This window comes from Talpa occidentalis, unplaced genomic scaffold (genome assembly GCF_014898055.3).
Source record: "Talpa occidentalis isolate TD23 unplaced genomic scaffold, MPIMG_talOcc4v2.1 talOcc4.12, whole genome shotgun sequence".
NCBI classification, from domain to species: Eukaryota; Metazoa; Chordata; class Mammalia; order Eulipotyphla; family Talpidae; genus Talpa; species Talpa occidentalis.
In genome coordinates, this window is record NW_023601212.1 from 50,022,213 (window position 1) to 50,042,023 (window position 19,811).

The 19,811-nt window shown below is 42.6% G+C and overlaps 1 protein-coding gene and 1 long non-coding RNA gene across 2 annotated transcripts in view; one reads left to right on the forward strand and one right to left on the reverse strand.

Moving 5' to 3' along the window:
* CUNH1orf21 (chromosome unknown C1orf21 homolog) overlaps positions 1-19,811 on the forward strand; it is a 228,084-nt gene that overhangs the window by 32,984 nt on the left and 175,289 nt on the right. The gene's annotated exons all lie outside the window — the stretch shown is intronic.
* LOC129145496 (uncharacterized) lies at positions 115-6,839 on the reverse strand. The gene is made up of 4 exons (XR_008551128.1): positions 6,818-6,839; positions 5,005-5,107; positions 1,456-1,618; positions 115-239 (listed from the first exon to the last, which is right to left on the reverse strand). It is a non-coding gene; the product is annotated as an uncharacterized LOC129145496 (long non-coding RNA).

The following is a 19,811-nucleotide window of genomic DNA, read 5'->3' on the forward strand; positions in this document are numbered from 1 at the left end:
CGCGGGGAGCTTCGCAACCCAGCGCTCAACCGCTGCGCCACCGGGGAGGCCCAAGTTCATGATTTTTTAAAAAAAAATAAGGAGACCTATGACAAAGATTAATTAGTGCTCAGAGGCTATGGCTTTTATTTAGAGAAGGGCAATTACCAATTTTTTTGGATTATCTTGATTTTTTACTTCCTTACTTTCACTTTGCCTGCTTTGTGACCACACATCTGCCTACCCCTTAGATAATTGGGCTGAAAGAAAGAAATAAGATGAAATTAATATTTGTTCATTTTTATCCATTAACTTCAGTTTCACTCGTCTGGGGCTATATTTTCTCTGCATTATTCCCTTAGCCTGCTATTGTATTTTGATTTCATTGCATTTCTGAGGTGTTTGATCAAAAGTTGGCTATAAGAGAAACAGAATTCCTTCAGGCTTCAAAATAAAACAATCGTTGACATAGGCCAACCTTTGGAAATTTTTAATTATGTTTCTGGTTATTTTTAATATAAAATTCCTTCCCACTCTCTTCCATCCCAGATTGCAAGGAAAACAAGAAAGCAAATGTGACAGTTTCTGATAAATACCTATTTGGGAGGGCAAAGGTTTCTTTGTCTCAAGTTTTCTTTTTCCATTTTTGAACTACTTAGATGGAGTTGCAGGCTTAAATAATAAATCAGCTTACTTCCCCCATTAGTGAGAAGTTCAAGATGAGTTAGAATGAGTAGGAAATACTGACAGTGGTGCTGTCTACAGTTTGGGGATGGTTTCAATTTCACCAACATTAGAACAGTAATTAGTATAACAAATACCCTTGAACTTGAGCTGAGGATCCTTGCAGTGCTTTATAAAGTACCTGCATGAGCAACGGGCATATGTGTACCTATGTAGGCATGTGTGTCCATCCTCGTGTGGATGAGTATGTGTAAATGCCAACTGTATGCACAAAGCTAACTTGAACTGGAGAGCTGTTAGTCAAGAAGGAATAGAAGGGAGGCCAGGGACAAATACATGGGAGAATCTAAGGGGATGGCTGCTGCTTTATGGTGTGATTTCAATGGGTAAAAATTGCTGTGAAAGGAGTATCAGGCAGAGAAAAGAAAGAGCAATAGTGCAGCGGTAGGGCAATGTGCAATATTGGCTGTGCACACTGCCAGTCATATCCCTCCACCTCCTCCCCATTGCTTCACTTGCCTTTCAAAATCAGCCCACACATCACCTTGTCTTGGGGGTTCCTGAGGGAAGTTGTGAGAAATGGATATGGATACTGGAATCAGTCATTTATTTTCTATATTCTTGGGGCAAGTTACTTAATAAGTGAATTTCATATAACACTATAGACCCGGCAGCATTTTAGTGCCTTCCTTAGATTTAGTGTCTTAATCACTACAACCCTATGAGGTAAGATACTATGAATCCCATTTTACAGATGAGGGAACTCAGATGCAAAAGGGTAAAGTAAGTTACCTTTGTGCACACAGCTGAGAGGGAGGCATGATTGTCTCAACCACTACACTTGAACCTTGCTGTAATGAATATTTCCTGTCTCTCCAGTTGGGTTGAAATGGTTTTCTTCTTGAGCATACTTCTCCAATAATATTCTCTCACAGTGGCATCGATGTCGATTTGTCTGTTTAATACATTAAATGCTAAGTTTCTGGAGAGCGAAACCCCACTTATAGAATCTGGCCCCATTGGTTCAGTAAATGCTTATTGAATGTGTGAATGATGTTTTGGTGGCGTGGATGGACTCGCTGCATGGAAGGCACCTGTGAAGCGGGTTATACGCAGCACTTAAAGACAGACAGTACCAGGTCTGAACCCAGCTTCTAATATCATCTGGTGGCTTTGTGTCTTGTGCAAATTATTGATCTTCCCTTAAGCCTCCACTTGTTTATTTAAGAGGGAGAGTAGGGTTGTTATAAAGATCCATACACATAATGCATTTAAGGAATTTAACAGAATGCCTGACTTATGAGAAATAATTCAAAAATGATTCAGGAATTATGATAATTCCTGTTGTTATAGTTGAATAACTACTGCAGAGTTACCACAAAGATAACTCTGGTACTTTTTGGAGATACAGAGGTAAAGATTCCTTCCTCATTCTGGAACTTCACAGTCATAGAAGACTGTCACCAAATACATTCTAGTTGTGTGCAAAGATGCACAACAATTGACACAGATCAGATAAAGTGGGGAGAAGGGGATGAGGGTTGATCTTCTAGATGGAGGATATATCCAAGTGGGATTTTGAAAAATGAATAAAAGTCCTGAACGCAGATCCAGGAAGGAAACCCTCAAATATCAGGATTGTGGACTTAATAGAATAGGCAGTGAGAAGCCATTGAATTTTTTGAGTAGGAGGGTGACATCAACAGAACTGTCCTTTAGGAAGATTACTCTGACAAATATATGTAGGATGAGTTAGTGGGGAGAGAAGTGAGGAAATAAATATCACATAGACCTTTAGTGAAACCTCCTACACCGGATAGAAATCCATTCTGCAACACCCCTTACAGATGGTCATCCAGCTGATGCCTGAACACACCCAGCAAAGGGAAGTTCACTATATCCTCTTATCTTCCTCTCTCCCTCCCTCCTTCCTTCCTTCTCCTTCATCTCCACCCACCTACTCACCTACCCACCTATTCCCCATCCACTCACTCATTCACCCAACTATCTGCCTACCCACCTACCCTCATCTACCCATCTACCCTCCTGTCCACCCACTGGCCCACCAATCCATTTATCTCTCGGTACCCCATATACCTTCTCATCTATCTACCCATCCATCAAACCACCCACCTATCTACCGTTATACCTACCCATTCCACTGCTATCTACCCCTTTATCTTTCTATCCGCACATTCAGTCAGCCCATCTACATACCTACTGTCCACACATCCATTTACCTACCCATCCACCCCATCCAATTACCCCACACCCACCCTTCTACCTACATTTCCACCCATCTGTTAATCCCCATTCACCCATCCACCCATCCATCCATCCATCCATCCATCCATCCACCTACCTGTTCACCCATCTATCTACCCATCTATCCATCAATTCTTAAGTTTCCTATGTGCCACTAACTGAGTGAGGTGCTGGAAGTATGAAGTTGAGTACAATATCATTCTGCCCTTGAGGATCTCACAATCTTGAATATGTCTGGTATCCATTAATGAATAATTCTTATTGTTGGAAAGTTCCTTTATCCTTAGTCGGAGCCAAAATCTGCTTCCTTTTCAGTCTTTCTCCTATTGATCCTACTTTTCTAATTATTTCTTGTAAAACGCTAAGTGAACTCTTCTTTTATAAAACTGCTTTCATCATTTAAAAAACTACATCATGGAGCTTCTTAGTCATCTCTTCTTTTAGAAAACCCAGTTCCCTTAAAAGGTCTGCATAAGAGGATTTAGAAAGCATAAGGCCTTTTGGAGCTGAATGGGACTTTAGAAGTCATTTAGAATTCAGATCTTAACCCTCATCACTTTACAGAGAGGATCTGAGTCATGGGTAAGTGGTGACTTGCCTGAGATCACAGAGCCAGTGACTGAACTGGGACAAGAACTCGGACATTTAGGTATCCAGACTTGAAAGACCAGTGTTCTTTCTAACCGTTCCTGCTGATAGCCCTTTCCAAACTTCCTTAATTTTCACTATCTCATAGAATGTGGAACCAGAAGTTGAGTGTGGTATTCAAATGTGTTCTAACCTTGACAGAGAGCTGTGATGAGAGTTAATAAAGGCCATCATTAACAGAGTGTGCCAGGCTCCTTGCCAGCCAGCCTCATTACCGTCACTTTCTCATTCAGTGTCCCAACAACCCTAATAGGGTGGGTTTTTACTTCTCCAATTTCCAGATGGGGAGACTTCACTTAGGAGTGAAGTAATCCCCAGCCCATAGCCACACAGCTACTGAGTGGAAGTGCTTCAGACTGAGCGCTGTCTGGCTTCAAGGTCACAGAAGGGCCATTATTTACCATCATTTCCAACTGTATCTTAATGCAGCTTGCCATAACCCAAGAACAGTATTTGTGAGCAGGTGCTGTGTTTGTGATCACCATGTACTTATGAAAAAATTTGTTTAATCTAAATGGATGTCTTTATTTTTCTTTCTATTATAAGGAATGGGGGAAGAACAGGTGTCCTTGTTAAGAGTGGAAGAGGCTCATGAATGAGTGTGAACCCTTGAGTGTGCCTTCTGGCTCCATCCCATGTGACTGGGTGAATGAATGTCAGTGTTCTTAGGTGTCAGTCAAGATGGGTCCTACTGACCTTACCTCCTGTGAGATTAAATGAGACAATACGTGTGGAAGGGCACTGTAGCCTACAAATGAATGATAATCTCCAGGTTTTAAAATGTGGAATGGGACTGCCTTGCCCCTGGGCCCCAGCAGGTACACTCCTCTCTGTTCCTGCCATACTCAGGTTTTACCTGCTCTTAGAAAATTCTGACTCCTCCCATCCCTCCTCCACCCCTTAAAATGTTATTCAGCCTGACAAGCCAAGGTCAGAAGTCAGTTTTTTAAAACTTTCCTTCCCTGCCAGAATTAACTTTTTGCCAATATCCATCATACATACAAGTATCAAACAATGTGCATCATTTGTTTATAGCACCTGGAAAGATAACCCTTATCTCAGTCTGCCTTGAATAAATATTTGTTATGCTCAGACTTCCCCCACTCGCCTGAGAGTTCCTTGTGAACAGAGCCCATTTAGTTTTCACCTTTGCAAACCTTCTCTTTCTCCAGGAAGCCACTCAAAGAAGTCCTTGATACTGGCCAGACCTCCACACCCCCCAAAGCTTTGTGCTGGGCAGCTCTGCAGGTTTCCCTTCTGGCCTCATCCCATTCAGATAAAGATCTTAGAAAGGACGGAGACCAAGGGCAAAGCCCTGGAGAAATTTTGGGGCCTGCGTGGTGAAGATCTTCTTGCAGATGGTTACCCAAGCATGAGTGAACTGTGGGTTATTGTGATGAACTTGAATCCTCAGAACGGTGCACTTACCAATTTGTCTGTGGTTCGGAACTGGCGAGGATGACTGCTGGAGCTTCCTAACTGGTTTTCATGTTCTTACTCCAGTTTATTCTGCACATACAGCCAGAGTGGCCTTTGAAAAAAAAGCCATGGGTCCTTGCTTCAGCCCCCTTCCCCCAAACCCTGAGGGGACATGGGCCCCTTGCCTTTCAGGTCTCATTCCGCCTACCTCCACCCCCACAGCCTTCTTTCTGAAGGTGCCCTGCATCTTCCTGCCACAGGGGCTCTACGATCTCTTCTCTTTTCCTTAAATTTGCTTTTTCCTGTTTTGAGTCTGGGCTGAAAAGTCATTTCCTGAGAAGTCTTCCCTAATGCCTCCCCTTGGGACATCCAGTCCATTGCCTTATTATTTTCTGTTATTATTTGTATCATTATTGCTTTAGTTTCTAAGTTCCCTGAGGACAGGGACCATGTCTGTTTTGTTAAGCAAGGCACAGGGTGCTTAGAACAAAGCCTGACTTTGTAGATGCTCTACACATAGTCAGTGAATAATAGAAATATGAATTCATTCACGGGATTGGCAGTTGCCCATGTGCAGGAGCTCAGGAACCTTCAGCTCACAGTATCCAGGTAATGAAGTGCAGGAGGGTGTCTCCTGGGCTGGCAGTCAGCGTGCAGTCCTCCGAGAGTGGAGGGTGGGGTTTCCAGGTGTGTGGTGGGACCGGCAAAGGTATTGTTGGAAGGTTGCATTTGACCTGCATCCAGTTCTTATTTTCTCATCTTCCCCGCCAGGTATGAAACTATCACATGCTCTGCCAAAATCTTGACAACTGAGCAGACCAGACTTTTCCTGCTCACCAAGCTCTCTGTCAAAAACAGGATATAAAGCAAGTTGACATGATATACTTAGTGCTTGTTAGTGCCTAGTGCTTACAAAAATCTGCTAATATTGATTTTTAGCTTCGACAGGATCCTGTCTGATGGTTTAGTTTCCTGGATCTACCCCCTTTGGGAAAAAAAAATTATGACTTGTCTTCTTTTGTGTGCAGATGCTTCTCTTAACTCTTTGTGGATTCCCAAAGAGTTCTCAGAGAGGATTCAAGGCCAGGATTTCCTGATATGTCCAAATTGCTTTTTTTTAAAATAAGATTTATTTATTTATGCCTACAAGAGCTGGGGTGCAGGCCAGAGGTGTGGTGGGTGAGAAGATTCACAAGAGACAGAGTGGGGAGCAGAACAGGCAGACTGACTGAAATACTACTGAGGGGAGCAGCAGGTGAGACAGGAGGGGTCTGCTGTGCCATGTGGGTCACCTCCCTGGCTGGGGATCGAACTCGTGCTGCAGTGGCTGCGGATAGCTTCATAGTGCTGCATCTTAACCCTTTGCACCACCAGGGAGGCCCCCTTTTTTAAAATAAAATTTAAAAAAAAAACAAAACTTATTTAGACTTTCATTTCTGGCTTGTAGGCCCAAGGAAGCAGTTGGGTGAAAGGAGCCTTGGTGACTCTGGGTAGTCTTGGGCAAGTTGTTTGCCCTTTCTTGGTTTGGTTCCATACTGTGAGATGAGGTGGTTGAAATGAATGAAGCCCATGTCTCCCTCTAGTTCCTGGTGTAGGGAAGCTGCCCTTCCTGCCCTTCCCTCCAGCTCTAGAGCACACACTGAAACTTCTATCTGAGGCATGTGCAGTGTGCTTTTCCATCTTCCTAGCTTGAAAACATTTGTCTTCCTTCTCTTGCTTCCCCACTTCATTCCTATGCCCCCAAACTTAGATCATTTGGGGTCAGGCCTTTGTAACATCCTCCTGGGTTTGAACTTCTCTGTGTTAATAACCCTTTACGCACCTGACTCTAGGGCTTGAGCAACCAACATCTCATCTGAAACAGGACTAGCCGTGCATATCCGTGCACATCTGCCTTGCTTTGTGACCTCAGACAAGATACTTAACCTCTCTGGGTCTGTGCAGATGGCCCCTGACTTATAATGGCTCCACCTTTGATTTTTGACTTTATGATGCTGCATCCTTTCTACAGAAGCCATACTTTGATTTCAAATGTTAATTTGAAAATTAACATTTTTCCTCTAGGCTCACAGGGTGTGGCAGGATCCTCTCTGATGATGCTGGCCAGTGGCGGTGGGCGGGAGTCCCCTGGCACCCTCCCCCCCACACTGTCACGAAGGGAAACAGTTGATCCATCTCAGTGTACGGTGTTAAGCCAGTGTGTTCGACTTGTTTACAATGAATTTATCAGGATGTAACCCTTAACAAGTGGCTGACATTGGGAAATAAATAGATTCGGGGCCTGGCATCTTATCTTCTAGGCTCCCTGGCATCTTCTAGGCACTGGCATCTTCTAGGCTCCCTGGTGGTTAAATGTGGTGCTCACATCACTCTCCTCACTCCCTCTTGATAACTAGTTGTAGGAAAGTTCTTTGTGCTTAAAAATGACATAATTTTTTCTTTAAAAAAAAAAAGGAACCTACGCAGTTCTCCAGTTCTAAAATTCTGTGTTTGTATGATTCTAAATTAATTTAGGAAAGCAGGCAGACAGTTTTGGACGTGTCTCCATGGACACTGTGGATGTTGTGTTGAGGTGTCTGCTTAGTCACATTTAGTGCCATCTGGCATCAGATTATTACTGGATTTGGGTCTGAGGGCAACTCAAGGTGCTTAGAGGGCTCTGCTGTTCTGCTAAGATTCACCTGAAATGTCCTCACAGCTTCACAAGCCACCAGGCAACATTGGGTTTGCCAGGATAAAATTCAATATACTAAAATATGTGAATAATATTTCAATATAAGTATGTCTCATGTAATATACTTTGGGATATACTTATACTAAAAAGTGATCTGTTTATCTGAAATTCATGTGTAACTGGTGATTATTGTTTATTTGTGATAAATCTGGCAACTCTGGGCAGCAGCCACTTATAATCTGTGATCTTGGGAATGTACCCATACAGGTGATATGGCACAAAAATGTCTATCAGATTGTAAGAAACGTTCCAGTCCATTAACCCTACTTCATGTTCCTCTGAATGTACTCTACTCCCAGGCCCTGCTCACCTACGGGGCGTTGCTAGTTCGAACAGAGCACATTTTACTAATTGTAAGACTTTGATGAATGCTTCTCTTTCCCCCATTACTAATGAAGTGACAAACAGACCTTCTATTAGAATCCTGAAAATGTCCACAAATTTAATTTATATCTTAATTAGCAGTCAGTTGAAAACAGACTTTTAAAAGAAAATTTGGTGAAATTTTAATTTATGGTTACTTTTTGGCCTTGTTTTTCCTTATCTGTAAAATAGCTCTGAAATTTACATGGGGTCACGATCCATTAACTCTAGCACACGCCAGGATCCATCCCCCGCTTTACCAGATTTTTCTACAGTACATCTTGTGTTCTTACTAGCCTTGGAATATTTATAACTATACCCATTTATCATACCTTCATTTGAGGACCAGTACCTCTTGAGAAAGAAGGAAAAATATAGCCCCATGTCCTTGTAAAATTTATGGACTTTTGGTGAGGTAAGATATTTGCTGAAGAACTAAATGGGGAACCTGAATGGTTTTGCAAAATCCTTAAGATGTTGGAAACTCCTCTGCATTGCTTTCCTGTTTTCAGTGAAGAAAAAAGAATAGACAATATGAATTCACCATCTTTCATTATTTGATATAAAAATAAAGACCCGGAATCATTTATTCCCCAAAACCTCAATTCATACATGGAATTTGTCACTGATGTTCCGCATCAGTGTATCCAAGTCAGACCCAAGAGGTCCATGCCTTGCTTCTTTTAAGTTTATGGAAGCAGGAACAGATCTCTTTTCTGAGCAGTCCCCAGGCACAGGTGGGCTTGCCCTCACTCGGACAGGCAGGAATCCCCCTGTCCCAGAAAGCAGGCAGAGAGGGAGGAAGACATGCTGGAGACATTCTTTCTCCATCCCTACTGAGACAGAACTGATTTAAAATATGTAGTGCATGTATAGTATCACTCGTGTGTTTATCTTTGTAAAGTGTAGATAAGAATGGAAGTAGCTCCTCCACTTTACTAATCTGTTCTGCAGATGCGATTGTATTAAGAAAACATCGTAATGTGAACCCAATAATACACTGATACTGCATCATTGGTCCTAAGATGGCAACCTTTGAAAACTTTGGCACATAACCAAGCTTATGTAAGATTGATTTATACAATAAAACAACACAAATACGAGACAGTTTTGTTGTCTTTGACATAAAAAGATGAAATTAAAAATCAGTAATGTAAATTGGAAACAGCTTTCAAAATCAGAGTTTGCAAATGAAATGGATGGAAAAAAACAAAATTTCATACCAGTTCACTAAAGTTCACACCATCAATGTGCTTTCTAAAATAATTTCTTGTTTCAATTTCACTGAAATTTTCTTTTTAATCCACTCTTTAAGATCCATGGTTACAGTTCAGCACAATATTTTTAGGCAATTTAATAGTAACCACTTGTATGAAAGTATACATACTTTCATAAAGTAAACGCACAAAAAACCCAGAACATTTCTATACTAAAAACAAATAGTGTGAACCCTTGTGACAAGAGATCATCAAATCAATAAATATGGGGAGATTGGCTCATATGCTACCCAAATGCCCCACCCATATGGTCTAGTTAGGGGCAAATGCAATGTTAAATACATAATGGATTATATTTTGATAGGAAGGACTTCATCATAAAGTGAGTCAATCCTGCAATGCACCAATCATGTGCAGAGGTCTGCTGTGATAGTTGTCCACCTAGTTGCTCACATGCCACCCATAACCCCCTTCTCTATGGAAAGAATGAAAACAATTAAGGACAACAGCCTGGTAGGGACCAGAACCCAGCAGGGCTTTGAGATGGCAATGGGATGTGAGGATGAGAACCAGCTGGTAGAAAGGCAGGGGCCACTCACACAGGAGATAGGGATGGGCAGAAGGAGCTGGTGGTTTTTGTTTTGTTTTGTTTTGTTTTTGCATTATTGTCAGTTGGAAAGTAGATTATACAGGGAAGATTGCAGCTAAGTCCGTGCATTACTACTGGGAAAACAGGATAATTCTCATTCTGTGGCACCTGTTTTCTTTGGTATATGTTTTCGACCAAGCCTGAGGGATGAAGTCTGAGATTTGAAGAACTGGGCCTGGTCTGCGTGGAGAACTGGAAAGTACACCAGCTAAGCGAAGGTGGGTGGGCTGTTGGCCCCCTTAGAAATGCTCAGCATAAAGAGAACTGGTCAAGTACTTGGTGGGGTCTGAGCCACAGAGAGTGGCCTTGGAACCTAGTTCTGCCCACCTCCCAGAAGCCAAAACTTAGTAGCTCACTTGCTAGAAGCTAAAAAGATCAGTCTAATCCACTCCCGCCCAGTGAATTGACTGGTTTTTACAGCACACATTTCTTTTGTTTCTTTTCCTCCCTTTGCCCGCATGTCTCCTGCCCGCCCAGCTCTCCCTGCCCATTCACTGAACACGAGCAGTGGCAGCACTGGACTGTGCTGAGAATACAGCCGGGAAGCAGGCAGATGGGGGCCCCGGGGTCACAGAATGTCTGTTCCAAGAGAGGCGGCAGCATGACCAAGTAAAGGAAGACCTAAGACCTATGCTCAATAATTTCAGAGACTGATGAGTGCTGTAAAGTTATCAAACCGGAGCCGTGAGATTGAGTGATTGGGGGGAAGGGTGGAGATACTTTAGAAGGTCACTCTCAGGATATGACCTTCCGGGACCAGAAGGGTGGCCAAAAGCCAGCGCTGGCTTGACTTAGAATTTTTCGACTTTTTGATGGTAGGGAAAGCGTTCCACAGAAATGCACTTCACATTTCGGATTGTGATCTCTTTCCTAGGCCTGTGATGCGCAGTGCCTTGGTCTTGCAGTTGCTGGGCTAGGCAGCCGGTGCAGCTCCCAGCCAGGGAAATAGCCCACGCTCTGCAGTCTACTGTGCTACAGGCATGTTTTTGGATACTGTGTTAAATGCATGCTGGGTTTCCCTTATTTTCAGTATATGCTGGGTTTCTATAGATGTAATCCCATTTTAAGTGGAAGAAGATCTGTAGAAAGAGAAAGCCTCTGTGTGTGTGTGTGTGTGTGTGTGTGTGTGTGGGGTGGAGGTGTCTGGGAGGGTTTGTCTCGAGGAAGGAGTGTAGGGAAGGGGTGTCCTGGTGGAGTGAGGAAGCCCCTGGCTGGTTTTCTTCAGTTAAAAAATGTTTCTTTAAAAAGATTTATTTATGCATACAATAACTGGGGTTAGGACGGAGGTAGAGAGGGTGAGAGGATTCACCAGAGACATAGTGGGGAGCAGAGCAGGTGAATCTACTGAAATACACTGCTGAGGGGAGCATGGCTGAGACAGGAGAGGGCTGCTGCACCATGTGGGTCAGCTCCCTGGACGGGGGTGCTGCAAAGGCTGTGGATAGCTTCACAGTGCTTAACCCCTTGCACCACCAAGAGGACCCAGTTAAAAAATGTTAGCAGTATTTGAGCTCATGGAAGCATCTCTCCCTTCCTCCCTAGGAGGAATCTCGTCTCTTCCTTTTTTCCTCTCTCCCACTCCTACATTTCAACAGCTATTCATTTCAGGAAAGAAAATCATTGGGCACAGCGCTGTGAAGCTGTCTGTAGCCTCTGCAGCACGAGTTTGATCCCTGGCCAGGGAGCGACCCACATGGCGCAGCAGACCTCTCCTGACTTGCCTGCTGCATCCCTCAGCAGTGTATTTCAGTCAGTCTGCCTGTTCTGCTCCCCACTCTGTCTCTGGTGTATCCTCTCACCCCCCACAACTCTGGCCTGTACCCCAATTCTTGTACATATAAGTAAATAAATCTTAAAAAAAGGGGGGGGGTCTTGTTTTGATAGTAACGCAAACAAACAAGGAAATCTTTCTCTGTGAGAAGTTCCACCCAGAGCTTCCTGGGCTCTTGTTTTTCCTCCTCTCTTAGCCATCTGTTTGCTTCCCATCAGACCTGAGAGCCTTTTTTTTTATTTTGCTGTCACACCCTGTAAAGAAAAAACTGTGAGGTGAAGGTGGGCTGGGGTGTCAGGTGTCTGTGTGCTTGCTGGGTGGAGCCAGAGGAACTCATGTTTTATCACAGCCATAACACCATTTTCCCAGCGAACAAAAAAAGGGGAAGGTTAAAGAGCTCTCACGAATTGACTCTCCTCATTATCGCTGATAAATGGAATGTAGCATTTAGCTCAGTTGCATACTCCTTGTTGCCCTGGGTATCCTGTGCAAGATGAAGAAAATTCACTCCAATTCCTTCAGGAATTTGAGAGCCAGAGGGATCTTGGAGCTGGCCTGGGCCACTTGGGCAGCCACTGGGTTCTTCCTCCTAATATGTTTTTTTCTGGGTGATGTGGACCTATATAGCAGGTCGCCCACTTCTGATGCAGTCCCCTCCAGGACCATAGTGTGGCGCTGTCCAGCCTTTGCTCTTCACCACCTGCACAAGGACTGGTCTTGGCAAGATGCTTAAGATTGGCAAACGTAGTTGTTTAAGACCATAGATGATTGGGTGGGGGGCCGAGGGGATACTATCTTGGCACAAAATCCATTGGTGGTCCCTGGTTGGGAGGCACTCCTGATCAGTTGTGCTCCATTTGTACCCCTTGAAGGCAGGGGTTGTGTTTTGGTCACTCTTGAATACTTTAGGCCATTGAAAATTTTTTGACAACTGACAGAGAACCCCTGTGTATGTTGTATGTTGCCTGAATCAATAAGGATCTATTCAACAGGAAATAACTACAAGGAATTATATCTAAGCTTCATTAAGAACCAAAGATCCCACCTTGGACTGCCCAGTCTTGTTGGCTCACTTCTACACTGATCAGCTTTGAGTCCTCGTTCTACTACTCCTGGCCTGCTGCACCTTGAGCAGGTTGCTTCCTCTGTTGCCATGGTTTTCTCACGTGTATGATGAGGATAATGATAATGTCTATGGAGTGAGAGCTCAGAATCCCCCCTACCCCAGAGCTGACTTCAAAACCCTTGCTCTGCATCACCTCATCAAAACCCCAGAGCTTACATTTTAGAAAAGATTTTGTGATTTGTTTAAAATAGATATTGGCCAACAATGCCTAGGTTTGTAATCATTTGAAATCAACTCCTCAACATATTTTATTGCATATTAGCTTATATTCTGGAATTAAAGAGATGGTCAAAATCAAGATGATGTGAAGAAGTGGGATCAAAAGTGAACCTAAAAATGAAAAATGATGTAAGAATTATATAAAATAAAATATTTTTTTAAAAAAGTGAACCTAATGGTTTCTTAAAGTTTTTGTGGTTAACTTAGCAAAATTTAACTGAAGAAACTGAACCTCAAGAAATAATAATATTTCCTGCTTCAATTTCCCCAGTCCTGACTGGGTTTGAGTGAGGAGCCACAAAACAGGATTTTAAAGTGTGGTTGTTAGGAGAGGGTAGCAGGAAGCATTTTCTGATTTCTCCAGGATAGATTTTGATTGTTTTGATAGAAGTTAACATGACTGAGAGTTGCTTTAAGATGAATAGCACCAGAAAATATGTTGGTTTCTTTATTATCTTGCTTAATATTAGAGAAACCTTTCAAAATATTTGCCTTGAGGGAATCTGATGGAAAAAAGCGTCTTTGAAAAAAGTTTACTTAGGGGCCTCCCTGGTGGCGCAGGGGGTTAAGTACCGCACTATGAAGCAATCTGAAGCCTCTGCGGCAGGAGTTCGATGCCTGGCCGGCCAGAGAGCAACCCACATGGCGAAGCAGACCTCTCCTGTCTCGCCTGCTGCTCCCCTCCGCAGTGTATTTCAGTCAGTCTGCCTGTTCTGTTCCCCTCTCTGTCTCTGGTGAATCCTCTCACCTGCCAACATCTCTGGCCTGTACCCAGCTCTTGTACGCATAAATAAATAAATCTTTAAAAAAAAAAGAAAAAAGTTTACTTAGATGTTAAACAAATATATTCTAATATAGTAATTTTTGAAAAGCATCTATGATAACTTTAAAGGTCATAAATGTAATCAAAATCTGAAAATCAAATATAGGGGCACATTTGAATATGTGCATAGGGGTGTGTGTGTAGAGAGAGAGAGAGAGAGCTAGCCAGGTGATGAGAGAGGGAAAGGACTGTTTTGTTTTGTGAAGTTTGTCAAGTGTATGTCACTTAAAAGTATATATTAATTTATGCATTCACTGTTTATGTTAAATGATTATTAAGAAATTTGTTTCACCTTTTTTAATTAAAGAGACCTGGCTGCGAGAACAGTCAGTTTCTACATTTTCCAAGAAATTCATGCCCTAGAAAGGTTGCATGTTGATGCCGGAGATACATCAAAGATCTAGGGGAAATCTTATCAAATTCTCCCCAAAATTTTAACTGTCCTATTTGATGGATTTTTGGTTCAACCCAATATCTTAAATTGAAATTCCACCTACTTCTTTTGGAGAGGCATCTGGGAGAAATCCCTCAAAAATCTAAGTCTTCAGACAGAGAGCTTCCTCATTTGATTAGTGGAAAATTCTATTCCCAGGATACAAATGAATTTTCACCTCTTAGTTTTTGTGATTGAGTTATTTTTAGTGAGTTACCATGTTCCTCCTCATTTCTTATTTAACCAGACAGTATCTCTTACTTTCCTTTTCTCCATTAATTAAGTCCCACAGCTCTTTTCTTTAACCTTTCCAATACTGAGATATTTAAATTTCCCTTATGTTCTTTAAAAATAAAAAGTGGGGCTGGGGTCATCAGGTCTGTCTAGAATTCAGATTATCAAAACTGCCCCCAAATCAAACGCTTGGTTCTAGGCTTATACTTTTTCTTATAACATAATTCAAGTCTTCAGTTTCACTAGTTTTTGTTCTTATTTTTACTCAACCCAAAAGACGCAATTCCAAAATAGAAGGGCACCAGCAATGTGGGATCACTGTGTCAGTATTCTGCACACACATGACTTCATTTAAATACCACGCAGCAGTCCTGAGATAAGTGAACTCATCCCCATTTTATAATGGAGCAGGCACACAGCTAGTATTCTCAACCACTGTGTTTACACTGCCTGTTAATACTGTCTAGTAAATGTATAATTTTGACCTAATTGAAAATTTACTGCTATATTTAAAATCGCTATAAAATCAAGATCCTATTAAATTTCTTCTGACTTGGTTTAGAAGCAAGCTAAAGAATTTGACAATAAAAGAAATGTGTAGGCCTTCTTTGTGTGGTTCATGCCAAGAGAGTGTTGATGTCAGCTTTGCCAGCCAGTTCTGGCTAATCCTCATGTGTAGGCTTTTTCCCCACAGACATACTTGTGACACCAGCATGGTATTCTACAATTCATCTCCATCCCGACACTATCCACCTGGACTTAGGATCAGATCCCACAGGTTAAGTGTTCAGTCCTACAAGATTGCCCTTCCACCCCCCCCCCTTCCTTCCAGGTTGTTACCTATTCTTCTGACCTTTTGAAAATAGACCCTATATCGGGCCTCCCCGGTGGCACAGCGGTTAAGCGCTGCCCGCAGCCTCTGCAGTGCCGGTTCAATCCCCGGCCGCCGGTAAGGGTCCCATATGGCTCACAGACCTCTCATGCCGCGCCTGCTGCTCCCCTCAGCGGTGTCCTTCGTCAGTCTGCCTCTTCTGTTCCCCCGCTCTGGCTCTGGTGAATTCTTTTACCCTCCCATGCTTCTGACTGTACCCAGTGCTTGTATAAATAAATAAATAAATCTTTAAAAAAAAAATAGACCCTATGTCTATGAGCTTCAAAAGACCCTTTCCTGGTTTTGATTCTTTCGCTAGAATGGCTGATAGAACTCAGAGAAACATTTTAGTTGCAAGATTGCCAGTTTGTTCTAAGAATACAGAACTGTATAACAGCTCGGTGGAAGAGATGTGTAGAAAGGGTGAGGTATGGGGCTTCATGCTCTCTCCAGGCATGACACTTCCCAAGTTTCTGCATATTCACCAACCTGGAAGCTTTCTGAAATCCATTTTTTTTGGTTTTCTAGGGAGGTTTCACTACACAGGCATGATTGACTAAGTCATGATTTAATCTCTAGTGGTGCTTGATTGAACCTCTACTCCTTCTCACCTTCTTTAGATTGGGGTGCAGGAATTGGGGGGCAATAGAAGTGTGAGAGAAAATTCCAGCCCTCTTAGTACTTGGTTGCTTCTTTTGGCAACCAGCCCCAGCCCTTAGGTGTGGTCCAAAAGTTGCCATATTAACATAGCAAAAGTCGTAGATTACTCATATCACTTAGGAAATTCCAAGGGACTTAATAGTTCTGTGCCAGAAACAGGATAAAGACCAAATATATATCTTATTACACAGCATAGTATCAGAGATATTTATAGGGGCTGGTATTCTCTGGTAATATTATGAGTGGATACGAGTGAATTCCACACTCTTGGACTCCATTCAGTTACTTTGTGGTTAGTGGACGGACCAGCCCTGTGGTTGAGTGCACCGTGGCATTTCATGTCTAATAGATCTTGACTCAAATCCTGACTTTTTTTTCTACTCTTGGATGACCTTGCAAGCTACTCAGCCCTTGTAATCTCAGTACATTCATCTGTCAAATGGGAATCATAATACCTCATACTACTAGGATGATGATTAAATTTAATGGGAAAATGAATGTAAATTGCTTCAAGCTCTGTAAATATTCAGTAAATGATGGTTCTAATAACAGTTGTCGTAATTATAGAATCTCTGCTTTGGGAAGGATCTTGGGCAGATAGAATTAGTCCATTTTCTGGCTTCAGCCAACTCCCTTGCCTCTCTGACTTTCTATTTCCTCATTTGCACGAGAGATAATATTTAACACAGGATTATGATAAAGATTATGTGACGTGTAACATCTGTAAGGTGGCTAGGACTAATTGAGCGTCATAAATGGAGGTGACCCCCTCCCTTTGGCTCACAAGCTCCAGGGACAGGGCAGCTCTGGGGGAACTAGAATCGTGAGAGCTTTGCTTACACTGAACATTAATTTCCCTGTGACATTTAGCAGTTTGGCTCTAATCCCATGATCTGAGTGACTGAGAAAGTTATTTTTGTTTTTTGGATTGTGGTTTTCATTAGATTTAGAAATATTGTCAAGACCCCAAACCACTTACTTAATTGTTAAGTTTAAAGTTCTTATTCTTTTACAGTTGATCTTTATCTGCATCTTCCTGGAGACTGTGCTGAACAAAACTATTTGTGTACATATGAAAAAAGTTCTAAATCCAAGGGCTATGACAGGCAGTGTATCAGTTTCCATGCTGGTGTGGATTGGATCAGTTCTGTGAGGTGTTTGCCAGCAATTCAGAATTTAATATTGAGACCGTCAACATTCTAAATAATTTAATGCTAAGCATGACATTTTAATTTATGTCTGCTCCATTTTCCCTTTGTGTCTAACTTCATATGAAGCACAATAGTTTGAAGTCAGTGATAGCAGTTGTAATATTCTGGTCTTTGAATGTTCAAAAAAAATTAACCAAAAAGGTAAATAAAGAATTTCACTGTGCATTTAGAAGGGAGTTCCCCTGCTTGCAGGCTCTTCCATGAGTTTTAGGTGCAAATTCTCTTAATCATATACTTATCATTTCTACTCCTTACATGCAAATTTATTTCATTTCTGTGGGCTGCTCCTGGGTTCTCTGCACAAATAGCTCTGAGTGAGATTATTAAGTGTAAGGTTAGATTTTTACCAAATCTGCTTTTCAGTGTTTGGAACTGGGAGTGCAATAGCTGTTCAGATGTGAAAGTTACCTGTTTTTAAAATTCAAAATTTTGTTTGATGCTAGATGCCAGATTTTATAGTCCACTGGCTAACAAGTCTGTAAATAATTTCATCCCTTCTCTCTCAGTAGACATCATGTCCAGTATACCAGTCATCATGTATGTATGCCCTGTGGTGGGCTCCTGGAGTCCTCAAAACAAAATTCCCCTTAGAAATACAGTACCTCGAAAAGATAGTTTGCCTGCTTGCTCTTATTTAAGAGACAGTGGAAGAATTCTTTCCCTTGAGTTAATTTCCCTGTTAGTTACTCTGTTGGTGATTTATTCCTCTGAGTCCATGTTCCTCTTCCCCACCTCCCTGTGTGTCCCTGAAGGGACAGAACATAGGTCTCTAGTACTTGATCATCCTTCCTTTTAGCTAGCTCCTTTTTCTGGAGCTGCAGAAGGGAGGGCAGGAGAAGAAGGGATTCCCATTGGCTCAGAGTCACTGAAATGGGGGTGTTAGGCCAGAAATCCAAGCAAAGCCTACAGTGCACCGGGTTCCACTGTGTTTTGAGTCTCTGTCCAGCCTGGGCAAGAGACAGAAGGCCCAGTACTGAGACTGAGGCTCTTTCTATAAGGGAGGCTTTTCCAGAGGTTCCAAAAGTAAACCGTGGTCTTTAGAATGAGCGGGTAACTGAAAATAATTCCTTTGATTAAGAAGTTCCTGCTTTTGGGGGAGTAGAAGTACAACCTCCTAAAATGCCTTTCATCCCAATTTGTTTAGTCTGTATCTCTGTGGAGGCTCCTGGAAAGAGGTGTCAGGGCCTAATTGTCAGTCTCTGTAAAGGAGGACTTTTTTAAAAAAAAGATTTATTTATGCATACAAGAACTGGGGTACAGGACAGAGGTGTGGGGGGTGAGAGGATTCACCAGAGACAAAATGGGGAACAGAACAGGCAGACTGACTGAAACACACTGCTGAGGGGAGTAGCGGGTGAGACAGGAGAGGTCTGCTGTGCCATGTGGGTTGCCCCCTGGCTGGCTGGGAATTGAACTCATTCTGCAGAGGCTGCAGATAGCTTCATAATGCTGTGCTTAACCCCTTGCGCCAACAGAGAGGCCCTTTGAATCATTTACCCATGTCCACTGGTCCTTCACTTACATATTCTTAACGTGGTGTAGGCTTCAGGGCGCCCAGTCACTGGCTTCTGGGAAGTCACATTATGATTTGATGCAGTTTCCTTCTGGGAAGTCACATTATGATTTGATGCAGTTTCCTTATGTAAAAATGTATGTGTCATCTATATCCTGTCTACCTCCCAGGTCATTGTGAGGAAAATGAAGAAAGTTTTCCATCCAAGCATTTGACAAGTACCCCATAAACACAAAGGCGGGGATGGGCAGGCCAAGGACCAAAGTAGGCCGTGGTCACATCTAGGGTGATAAAGCAAAGAAGATGCCTTCTCGGGCCTCCCTTTGTGGCACAGGGGTTGAGCGCTGGGCTGCGAAGCTGCCAGCAGCCTCTGCAGCGCCGTTTCGGTCCCCGGCCACCGGAGGAGGGTTCCACATGGCGCGCAGACCTCTCCTGCCGCCCGCTGCTCCCCTCAGCAGTGTATTTCGTCTCTGCCTGTTCTGCTCCCCGCTCTGGCTCTCGTGAATTCTCTCACTGTGCCCAGTGCTTGTATAAATAAATAAATCTTTAAAAAAAAAAAAAAAAAAGAAGATGCCTTCTCGCCTCTTATATCCTCAGTGTGGAAGCACCTACTAGGAATGTAGCATTTATTCAGTGGTCATGTGTAGTGTGGTTGTGCTGGAATAATTACGGGACCTATTGTGGGATAATCACCAGACAGTAGATCAGAGCTTCTGTCTGTGTGGAGAGACCTCCATGCAGAGGTAACCATTTGGACCAGGCCTTGGTGAGCAACTTTCATAAAAATTTAATATCGCTGGGCTTACTTTTTGAGTTTCACAGTATCTGTCTCTGGTCTCAGACTGGCACCAGGTACTGCCTGATTTGTATAACTTGTCCATTCACCCTAGTACAGCCACCTTACTGATGTGTTTACAAATGCATTAAAAACAGGCTTGTTTTCAAATGAAAGTTTTTAGAATAGAAAATGACATAATGAAAGACCTATTGGC